Source organism: Centroberyx gerrardi, chromosome 3 (assembly GCF_048128805.1).
Source record: "Centroberyx gerrardi isolate f3 chromosome 3, fCenGer3.hap1.cur.20231027, whole genome shotgun sequence".
NCBI lineage: Eukaryota > Metazoa > Chordata > Actinopteri > Beryciformes > Berycidae > Centroberyx > Centroberyx gerrardi.
This window is the reverse complement of record NC_135999.1, coordinates 714375-726957: the sequence shown is the minus strand read 5'-3', so window position 1 is coordinate 726957 and position 12583 is coordinate 714375.

Genomic DNA, 12583 nt, shown 5'->3' with positions numbered 1-12583 from the left:
ACTGACTGAACTGAACTGACTGAACTGAAATGACTGAACTGACTGAACTGAACTGACTGAACTGAAATGACTGAACTGACTGAACTGAACTGACTGAACTGACTGAACTGACTGAACTGAACTGACTGAACTGAACTGAACTGACTGAACTGAAATGACTGAACTGAACTGACTGAACTGAACTGAACTGACTGAACTGACTGAACTGAAATGACTGAACTGACTGAACTGACTGAATTGAACTGACTGAACTGAACTGACTGAACTGAAATGACTGAACTGACTGAACTGAACTGACTGAACTGAACTGAACTGAACTGACTGAACTGAACTGACTGAACTGAAATGACTGAACTGACTGAACTGAACTGAACTGACTGAACTGACTGAACTGAACTGACTGAACTGACTGAACTGAAATGACTGAACTGAACTGACTGAACTGACTGAACTGAACTGAACTGACTGAACTGACTGAACTGACTGAACTGAACTGAACTGACTGAACTGACTGAACTGACTGAACTGAAATGACTGAACTGAACTGAACTGACTGAACTGACTGAACTGAACTGAACTGAACTGACTGAACTGAAATGACTGAACTGACTGAACTGAACTGAACTGACTGAACTGACTGAACTGAACTGACTGAACTGACTGAACTGACTGAACTGAACTGACTGAATTGAACTGACTGAACTGACTGAACTGAAATGACTGAACAGAACTGAACTTCAAATAATGATTTCTTACAAAAATGGATATTTAGCATCACAGAGATGAAGTCTGTAGATACTGAATTTCTCATGAAAAACAACAGAGATTTGTGCTTAGAAACAAAAGAACCTTGAGGTCTGAAGTGTAAAGGCTCCTCCTCCCCTCCTCCTTCCCCTTCTCCTCCTCCTCTTCCTCCTCCTCCTCACCCTCCTCCTTCCCGTCCTCCTCCTCCTCCCCCTCTGGGATCGATCCTCGCTCTTAGTGCAGTATTGATGGGAGCGTGTGGGTGTGGCCTAACTCATAATGGCAGAGACCTGAAGGGTTTGAGCGTCACTGTAATATTTTGCATTACTGCATGTTGTGTTTGTCAGCACAGACGGAGGTCTGGCTGCCGGTCTGGCTGCCGGTCTGGCTGCATGTGGTCCTGAGCAGCAGCTGACAGGAACACACGGCTAAAAAAACTAACCTCCAACATTTGTCAGGGAGGCAAATGTTTTTCTGACATTCTGGAAACGGTTTCATCAAACCAAGAGTGGGAGAGTTTCCTCAGCACACAGAGAACTGGATCCTTCTGCTGAAGCTGAAACATGAAAATCAGCAGAACGTGTTGCTGTTCATATTCTGTGTTGAAAAGTAACACAGACATGTGACTCATGTTTCAGCTCACTGGGTACAGCACAGAGATGCTCAAATATATTCACTTATATTCCAAGGAGCTTTGGACAAAAGCATCCACCACAAATGACATTAGCATTTTTCAAAGTGCAGCCCCTGGTAAAAGCTGTAATGTGAATCTCTGCTGCTGTCATGTGATCCGTCCTGCAGACAGAGGAACCGGATCCACACTGCAGGAACCAGACGGTTCTTCAGAGAACCCAAGAAGGTTCCCTGAGGAACTCCTTCAGAAAGGAGTCATGAACCTTGTTGGTACTTCCTGGACCTCTGGATGTTTTATGACCCGGTGAAACCTTTCTGAAACCTTTCTGATCGTGACCTTTGCTGGTCAGGCCAACAGAGTTTATCTGCTTTCCTTCCTGAAAAATCACCTGACAACAGCGACGAGGCCGTTCATCAGTTCTTTTCAAGTGAGGAACCCTAAGTTGCTTATTGGCTCCTTTCACACATGAAGCTTCACCCAGAAACCTTCTGGATATTTTCCGTGTCGGAGTCGAGTGTGAACGGAGCCGGAGTCCATATTCTGTCATTTCTCTCCTCCAGACGGAGTGAAATTCCCGGGAATCTTCTTTTGTGACTGCAGTTTGAACAAAAGCCGTCAGATTTGAAAATGTTACGACCAATCAGAAGAGACGCTGGGCGGAGACTCGCTCACTGCAGCGGAGAGATGAAAGTGTAATGTTTCGTTTCCAAACTGTAAACGGGACGTTTGTACAGAACGCTTTCTACAGACAAACTTCACAGAGAGAAGGAAGAGGTCAAGACTCAAGAGTGTGTGTGTGTGTGTGTGTGTGTGTGTGTGGGGGGGGGGGGGGGGGGGGGGGTCCACACCACGAACCCCAGAAATACCATCAAACATTCCTTTCAGCCTGAGAGTCACAGCTGAGGCAACAGGCTGGCTGAGGGGCAACACACACACACACACATACACACTGACAAACACACACACACACACACACTGACAAACACACACATACACCCCCGGGAGACCATATGGGTCTCACCTGTCACCCTTGTGGCAGCTGTCCCACAGGGTGTCTCACACACACACACACACACACACACACACACACACCTGTCCCACTGGGTGTGTGTGTGTGTGTGTGTGTGGGCAGTGTGTTCTCCAGACTGTTACAGGGAGCAGAGAAACATCCTGCAACTGAAAAGTCACAGGTTCAATCCTGCTGTCCGTCCAGTCAGTGAGACTGTCAGTGAGACTGTCAGTGATCAGACTGTCTGTGAACAGACTGTCAGTGATCAGACCGTCTGTGATCAGACCGTCTGTGATCAGACCGTCAGTGATCAGACCGTCTGTGATCAGACCGTCTGTGATCAGACCGTCTGTGATCAGACCGTCAGTGATCAGACCGTCTGTGATCAGACCGTCAGTGATCAGACCGTCTGTGATCAGACCGTCTGTGATCAGACCGTCTGTGATCAGACCGTCTGTGATCAGACCGTCAGTGAACAGACCGTCTGTGATCAGACCGTCTGTGATCAGACCGTCAGTGATCAGACCGTCTGTGAACAGACCGTCAGTGATCAGACCGTCAGTGATCAGACCGTCAGTGAGTGGCTGGATGGAAAACGGACTGCAGAACATGAAGCAGCAGTTCAGCAGCTTCTGTATTTTTGGAACTATTTCCAGTGAAACCACGTATTCATCCACCGTGCAGTGATTTCCCATCAGCCACCTCTTCACCTCCAGTGGAAACAGGACAGCAGACTGCTGGTTCAGTTCAGACTGCTGCCTGTTAACATTCAGGATTTATCTTCAGAGCTGCTACAAGTTCTCATTCCTCACTTTGAGACTATCACTGAACACGGTGTAAGCTGAAGAGTTAGCATGGAGCTGCTGTGACTCAACACACACACACACACACACACACACACACACACACACACACACACACACAGCAAGCAGCCAGACCCTGAAGTCACACTGAAGCAGCAGCAGCTCCGAGTCCAGAAAGACTCCAGACCTCCAAACCTCCAAACCTCCAGACCTCCAACCCCATCAAGAATCTGGACCACAACCAACTTCTGATAAAATATAAAGTCAATACATTTTTTCCATTTTCAAAATAACTGTCATTAACAGATATAACAGTGTTATAAGTAGTGATTGACAGGTGGTGGATACGGGCCGACAGCAGGCGGCGCCGTGGCTCCGTGTCGCCCCTCAGCCTCTCTGGCTGCTCCGGCTCCAGGACATGTCAACATGGCAGCGACTGTAAACCAGATGTTTACGCTTCAGAACCCTTCAGAACCCTTCAGAACCCCTCAGAACCCCTCAGAACCCTTCAGAACCCTTCAGAACCCTTCAGAACCCTGTGGTGAAGAACTCACTGCTGTCTGGTTTACAGTCAGGTCAGTACTGAACAGTCTGTTGATCTGTGATGTCATCATGAGTCCCAGCAGCCGAACGGAGGTTCAGCTGTTTCTCTGCAGAGAACAAACCCCAACTCTAACCCTCTGAAGGAGAACCTAACCCTCTGAGGGAGAACCTAACCCTGTGAAGGAGAACCTAACCCTCTGAGGGAGAACCTTAACCCTCTGAGGGAGAACCTAACCCTCTGAAGGAGAACCTAACCCTCTGAAGGAGAACCTAACCCTGTGAAGGAGAACCTAACCCTCTGAAGGAGAACCTAACCCTCTGAGGGAGAACCTAACCCTCTGAGGGAGAACCTAACCCTCTGAAGGAGAACCTAACCCTCTGAAGGAGAACCTTAACCCTCTGAAGGAGAACCTAACCCTCTGAAGGAGAACCTAACCCTCTGAGGGAGAACCTAACCCTCTGAGGGAGAACCTAACCCTCTGAAGGAGAACCTTAACCCTCTGAAGGAGAACTTAACCCTCTGAAGGAGAACCTAACCCTCTGAAGGAGAACCTAACCCTCTGAGGGAGAACCTTAACCCTCTGAAGGAGAACCTAACCCTCTGAGGGAGAACCTAACCCTCTGAGGGAGAACCTAACCCTCTGAAGGAGAACTTAACCCTCTGAAGGAGAACCTAACCCTCTGAGGGAGAACCTTAACCCTCTGAAGGAGAACCTAACCCTCTGAGGGAGAACCTAACCCTCTGAAGGAGAACCTAACCCTCTGAGGGAGAACCTAACCCTCTGAAGGAGAACCTAACCCTCTGAGGGAGAACCTTAATGCTCTGGGGGAGAACCTAACTCCAAAACAACAGCCTGAGGCAGAATGAAGCGACTTCCTGTCTGTCAGACACTGGACTGGATCTGTTTATGTTCCAGCGTCAGGAACCATGAGCTCACTGACTGAGGCAAGCAGGGTGGAGTTACACACACACACACACACACACACACACACTCACACACACACTCACACTCACTCACACACACACACACACGATCTCCCATGCAAGGTGACCCCACCCTTCACAACACGGCAGGCGCTCCACAGCCTGATGCAGCCGGTCAGACAGAAACAGGCAGAACAGTTTTATGCTTCAGCTGCTTGATGAAGTCTTCAGAGCAGATCTGACAGAGTCTGACGGACTGAAACCGGTTCACAGTCCTCCTCCTGACTCACGGGGGGCCGGCCCGGGCCTGTAGGACACCGACGCTTTAACAGAACCGATCCATGTTCCTCCTGACGGCCGTTTGCTTCACAGTGATAACCGACTGACTGCAGGTCAGTTTATCCTCCTTCCTATCCGACATCGCCCCACTGACCCAGACTGACTGAATGACTTCACTTCCCAGACCGGGTCCAGATGAACCCAGCCGGCTGCCGGTTTGGATTTCAGCACTTCACAGTCCCGATCACAGCAGGACCGGCCGATGGAAATCAATATCATATTCCTATAATCTTCCTACAGGACTTACAGAGTGAGCTCACAGTGACTTTGTGCTTACTGTCGTCAGTCCTGCAGACTCCGACAGACCGTCTGTGGTCTTTATCCTTTAAAACACACTACAGGATGGCAGCTGTCTCCGCCCGACAGCCGCTGTGTCACATTCAGATTCAGGAACAAACTTTTCTGTCCGGCCTGCTGGGAGGCGTCAGGCCGGCCATATGCAGAACTATTAACCTTCTGTTTCTAATGCAAGTGGGAGATAACTCCACCTGTTTCCTCTGGAGTTTCACTTGTTTCAGGAATTTTCTGGAAACATGGATGTTGAAACCAGAACCAAGACGAGATTCAGTAATGACTTCGGGTTCTAGAGCGTTCCCGAGTCACGCTGAAGTGAGCGGCATCATTTCACTCTGCTGCCTGATTCGTCACTTTGTTTTAGGGAACATCAGGTTTGAATCAGCAGCAGCAGAAGAAATGATTGGTTCAGATGGATGGATGTTGTTTTGCAGTGCAGAGGCCACAGCTGCGCCATGAGTCCTGCATCACACACACACACACACACACACACACACACACACACCTGCCGGTATGATCCTACAGAAACACAAGGAGACCAGACATCACAGCTCAGCTAGAAGCCACTGTAGGAACATTAAAGGAACATTACGGGGATTTTGCAGTAGGACAGGGAGTATTTTGGGATGGAGGTCAGCCGCTCGGCCTCCCGATCAACACACTTCCCAAACCGCATCACAGTAGATTCACAGTAGATTCACAGTAGATTCACAGTAGATTCACAGTAGATTCTCAGCACATCGGCTCTATTATTCTCATATTCAGCTTTATGACAGCAGTGATGAGGCGCCGCACCGCTGCAGAGTCTTACAGACGGACATTAGACCCGAGAACACCGACAGATATTCAGTGTAACGTGTCGTTTCGGGGCGGGGAGCTCGGTGGGAAGCTCCGGTGTTTGTCCCGGACTCATCACCGACCGACCGACCGACCGACCGACCGACCACGCCTGTTTGCGTCCATGGCGCACCGTTAGTCTTCCTCCATCCTGAGCCAAACGGCTGCAGGGCGGAGGAGGAAGAACTGAGGAGAAGAGGAGGAGGGAGGGAGAACAGAGAGGTGAAGAGAGGAGAACAGAGAGGAGAGGGAGAACAGAGAAGGAGAACCGGGTCTGGAGCCTCTACAGCATTAGACGGCAGATTCTCATTTTCCAGACTCATTCTCCTTTTCTTCTTCTTCTCTCCTTTTCTCCTCCGTCATGAAAGGTTTCCCGCGGAGGGATCTGCCCCGGCCGGCCGGGTGCGGTGCGGTGCGGTGCGGTGCGGTGCGGTGCGGCCGGGCAGACTGACCCGCAGCACAGTAAAACACTGATTAAAGGCGCTTACCGCTTCAAATGATTAGTTCCAAACTTCAGGCTGTGGGATGATGATAGTCCGCAACTGGCATCCGACAGGCGACAGGAGCTGCAGGGAATGACGGGAAAGAATCCGCACTGCCCCCCCCCTCCCCACTCTGCCCCTCCTCCTGCCCCTCCCCTCTTCCTCCCTCCTCTTCCTCCCTCCCCTCTCCAGAGAGCCTCCCTCCTCCTCCTCCTCCTCCTCCTCCTCAGCAGACTGTAGTCGTCATCACAGACTGCACCACGTGGTTCAGTGAAACATGTGGAGTGTTTGTGTTGTTTTGGAGGAACAGAAGGTTCTGCGGGGTTCTGCTGGAGAACCAGACTGATCCGCTGACTGAACTGACTCAGCTCCAGGCTGTTTGCAGATTGGAGTTTTAGTTCTAAAAAAAAAAAAAAAATTTCTCAGCGGCAGAGCTGCTGTGGAGGCAGAAATATTCTGATTGGTTGAGTTAAACCTCAGTGGGCGGAGCCAAAAATCCAAGTTAGATTTATGTCAAATACTGTAGTTATGAGACAGATTCTTTTAACTAACTCAGTTCTTCAGTTGTAGTGAATCGATTCATAGAGCGATGCTCTCGACAACTCTCCAGTCTAAAACAATTACATTAAAAATAACAACTAAATAATATAATATAAATAATAACCTTATAAACACCGATAATCTGATTAGAGACTGAATCTGATAATCTGTTTCCCGACTGTTTGCCTGTTGCTTGGCAACACTTGGTAGTGAGGGAATGAGGAACCTGATTTTGTTGGCAGAGACGAATAAAAGACAAAAATCGTCTGTTGTCTCAAATACCTCGAGGCTACTTGATGAATAACTTTGTTTTTACAGCTGTTGTTGTGTAAGTTATAATAGTCGGCTGTGTTTCTTCGGCCTGCGACCGGACCGCAGCACAGCACTTCCTCTCATGTGATTTCTTAACTGACCGATTTTCAGAATTGGTTCATAAGTGACCGCTAACCCGCTGAGGAAGGCAGACACACACTCTTCTGTCCTGCCAACGCCGCTGAACGCTGTGTTCAGTCCACCTGCAGCTGCAACCCAACACCAGCAACTCTAACTTAGCTAGGTAAGCTAGTTAGCTGCTGACCATCAACATCATGGATGTTGTCACTGACATTTATATTTTTATATTTTGACCAGAGTTCCTTCAGGTTTGTCAGTTAGCTAACTTGAAGAGTGAAAAACTGAAAAACTGGTTCTTTGGCTCCGCCCACTGAGGTTTAACTCAGATCAACCAATCAGATCATTTCTGCCTCTGAGAAACGTTTGGAGAAACAAAACTACAATCTGCCATCAGCTCCACCTTGCTTCATGTTCACAGCTCCACACATTCCCACTGGAGCTGCCCAGTATAACCAGTCTGACACTGGAGACTGCAGCTGGAGCTTCAGTGTTTTGCTCAGCAGGATCCAGAAGGTCACCGGTGAGAAACTGACTGCAGGACTTCTGGGATTTGAACCAGCAACCTCCTGACCTTCAGGAGCTTCTCTTCCCTCTGAGCCAGACTCAACACTCAACACTCAACATACTTTATTAATTTCCTTTGTGCAGACAGTGGACAGTTCATTAACATCACACCAACACACAACAATCACACCACCCGTCACTCAACAACTGCTGTCCATCATCAACATGGCGGCGAGCGTAAACACAACCTCCAGGCGGGTGACATCACTCTCTCCTCTCCTCAGTCTGCTGCTGGTGTTCAAACCATCCGGCTCCAGCAGGGTTCAGACCACACCAACTGGTTTAGGGGCATGATGGTTTTTAAGTTGAATTTTCAGCATTCGTTTTAGTTTAGTTTCGTTTATTGCACATATTAAGAAGAAGAAAAAACAGAAAAGATGCAGGAGGAGCCAGAAAAACCCACAGCAGCTTGTTGAGTGGAACAATCAAAACCAATAATACAGTGCAGACCAACACATAAAGGGACAGAGGAGAAGTTACTGAAAAACCACGTACACAACAAACAACATAGGTGCTAAAGTGGTGAATATTTAAAGAAAGGTGAGTATTTAGTGTTTTGGACGCTCAACTCACTTTGGTTTGTGGAGGAGAAGCGGCGTCACGCTGTTTGTCTGAGTGTGCTCTGGTTTGCAGCAGGATGTTCAGCAGTGTGTGTGTGTGTGTGTGTGTGTGTGTGTGTGTGTGTGCTGCTAAATTATGGATGGACATAATGGATCTCCATCAGAGAGGAGGACCGTCCATTAACTGCAAGGCTCTGATTAAAGGTGCATTTACACAACATATAGCTGCTGTCGGGTAAAAGAAAACCTCTTTGGTGTTTTTTTCTTATGTGAATATAAAGTTTCTGTGGTCATTTATGTGTTGAGTGAGTTTCATGATCACTGGACCTTTAAAACCTGTTAAAGTCCTCATTTCAGATGTAGAAATTACATTAATGATGGTTCTTACAGCAACATTATTGATAATGAAGCCACAATATGAAAGTGAGTCACTGTAATATTATTATTATCATTATTATTATTATTATTAATAAATGTAATGAAATAAATGAATTATTATTAGTCATAGTAATAGTAGTATTATTATCCAAAAATGGCTAGATAAATCAATATCAATATTCAATCAATAAATAAATGTTATACAATAAGTGATACTTATTTAATATTTTAAACATCCTGCAGGATTTTAACATGGTACGATGCGTCAGTTCTTTGTGCATTAATTCCTCTGACGCCGTCCCATGATGCACTTCACTCTCTCTCAGCGTCAGTAATACTCAGGAAGGCTGAGCACTCAGATGTTGCAGAGAGCATCGATTTAAAACACAGCTGTCTTCCTCCAGAAACCATTAAAGGTGCGATGTGTAATATTTCTGTTCTCCTGAAGCAGAATATTACTAATAAACATCCGCTGGTTTCTGAATGGAGAGGCTGAAACAAAGTGAGAAGCTCAGAGGTTTCTGCTTTCAGAAACACAGGAGCGTGTGTTGACATTTTAGAGTGAAAAATGTCTTTAATCCATGAAATCATCACGTAAACAAAGCCTGCATTGTGGTGACATTACTTCAGCAGGGGGCGCCATACTGCCATCAGACTGGACCTGCAGGAGAACAAGTTTGAAGAAAAGATCATCATGTCAGGTATGAAGCTCAGGTGAAGCTCGGTTGAAGCTCGGCTGAAGCTCAGGTGAAGCTCAGGTGAAGCTCGGTTGAAGCTCGGCTGAAGCTCGGCTGAAGCTCGGGTGAAGCTCGGTTGAAGCTCGGCTGAAGCTCGGGTGAAGCTCGGGTGAAGCTCGGGTGAAGCTCGGGTGAAGCTCGGGTGAAGCTCGGGTGAAGCTCGGCTGAAGCTCGGGTGAAGCTCGGCTGAAGCTCGGGTGAAGCTCGGCTGAAGCTCGGGTGAAGCTCGGGTGAAGCTCAGCTGAAGCTCGGGTGAAGCTCAGGTGAAGCTCAGCTGAAGCTCGGGTGAAGCTCAGGTGAAGCTCAGGTGAAGCTCGGCTGAAGCTCGGGTGAAGCTCAGGTGAAGCTCGGCTGGAAGCTGAACGCCTGCAGCCTCCCAACACTTCCATGGAACTAAACACATCAGTGTTGCTTTAACATTATGACATTTGCTCAAAGCCCATGGAAAGGTAATTTTGTGACTGCCTTGTAAAAATGTAATCTGTGATTTTACATACATATAAAAAGCTAAAAAGTATGAGGATTAAATTACATTCCAATTTTGAAATTAGTGTGTTTCTGTCTTTTCCTGTCCGGCTGTACATTAGGTGATGTACAGTTACATAGCTCATGTTGGCAATCTCCTACCAATAATACTTTACAGTGTAGAGGCAGCAAACACAGCTTTGAACAGTGAATTTCAGGTCATGTTTGTTTCCAAAACTAAATATATCACATTCTGTAAAATGATCTCTTCCTTTTTAAATCAGCTGCATGGTAAAGTGTTTCTGATGCCAGTCAGCAGTGAAAGCCATTAGAGTCTGATGTTTAATGATCAGTGATGTAAGAGACAGAAGCTTAAGTGAGCTATGATTGAATAAAAACACACACGCACGCATACACACACACACACACACACACACGCTCTCACTCTCTCTCACACACACACACCCATATCATCCCATATCCTGTTGAGCACCACATTCACTTTAGTTCCTATAAGAACATTGTGAATTCCATCGTGATGTTTGGTTGGTTGTCAGTATTATCAGTACTGACTGTTTTCAGACTATTACACAATCTGTAGCAGAGGACTTTAATAACTAAAGTATGACACATAACTGACTTTATGAATAACTGAATAGAACAATAAAAATGTGTGGTTCTTCCACACATTTCTACTTTAGAACCCAGTTAGGACTGAAGCTAAGAGTCCTATAGTGTTCCTATAATACTATAATAATATTCCTATAATATTCCTGTAATATTCTCCCTGCTTTATAGACTTTAAATTAGCTGATCTGTCTCTGCAGGGTATAATCAGACTTTCAGTACATGTTCTGTAGTTTCTTGTCATGATGAACTTGAGAACAGTGAAGACGGGACAGTTAAGAAGAGAACCTGGGAGAGAATCAAGAAGAGAACCAGGAGAGCCGAAAAACCCGAGGGGAGACGAGAAGGGAACCCGGAGAGAGTCGAGACGAGAACCAGGAGAGCCGAGAAGAGAACCAGGAGAGACAAGAAGAGAATCAGGAGAGTCAAGAAGAGAACCAGGAGTCGAGAAGAGAACCAGGAGAGCCGAGAAGAGAACCAGGAGTCGAGAAGAGAACCAGGAGTCGAGAAGAGAACCAGGAGAGTCGAGAAGAGAACCAGGAGAGTCGAGAAGAGAACCAGGAGTCGAGAAGAGAACCCGGAGAGAGTCGAGACGAGAACCAGGAGAGCCGAGAAGAGAACCAGGAGAGACAAGAAGAGAACCCAGAGACAGTCAAGAAGAAAAGCCGGAGAGAGTCGAGATGAGAATCTGGAGAAGCGAGAGGAGAACCAGGAGAGTCAAGAAGAGAACCAGAACAGTTGAGAAGAGAACCAGGAGAGTCGAGAAGAGAACCAGGAGAGAGTCGGGAAGAGAACCAGGAGAGTCGAGAAGAGAACAAGAATAGTCGAGAAGAGAACCAGGAGAGTCGAGAAGAGAACCAGGAGGGTCAAGAAGAGAACCAGGAGAGAGTCGGGAAGAGAACCAGGAGAGTTGAGAAGAGAACCAGGAGAGACGAGAGGAGAACCCAGAGAGAGTCAAGAAGAAAAGCCGGAGAGAGTCGAGAAGAGAACCAGGAGAGTCGGGAAGAGAACCAGGAGAGTTGAGAAGAGAACCAGGAGAGACAAGAGGAGAACCCAGAGAGAGTCGAGAAGAAAAGCCGGAGAGAGTCGAGAAGAGAACCAGGAGAGTTGGGAAGAGAACCAGGAGAGTCGAGAAGAGAACCAGGAGAGTCGGGAAGAGAACCAGGAGAGTCGGGAAGAGAACCAGGAGAGAGTAGGGAAGAGAACCAGGAGAGTCGGGAAGAGAACCAGGAGTCGAGAAGAGAACCAGGAGAGCCGAGAAGAGAACCAGGAGAAACAAGAAGAGAACCAGGAGAGTCAAGAAGAGAACCAGGAGTCGAGAAGAGAACCAGGAGAGCCGAGAAGAGAACCAGGAGTCGAGAAGAGAACCAGGAGAGTCAAGAAGAGAACCAGGAGAGTTGAGAAGAGAACCAGGAGTCGAGAAGAGAACCCGGAGAGAGTCGAGACGAGAACCAGGAGAGCCGAGAAGAGAACCAGGAGAGACAAGAAGAGAACCCAGAGACAGTCAAGAAGAAAAGCCGGAGAGAGTCGAGATGAGAATCTGGAGAAGCGAGAGGAGAACCAGGAGAGTCAAGAAGAGAACCAGAACAGTTGAGAAGAGAACCAGGAGAGTCGAGAAGAGAACCAGGAGAGAGTCGGGAAGAGAACCAGGAGAGTCGGGAAGAGAACCAGGAGAGTCGGGAAGAGAACCAGGAGAGTCGAGAAGAGAA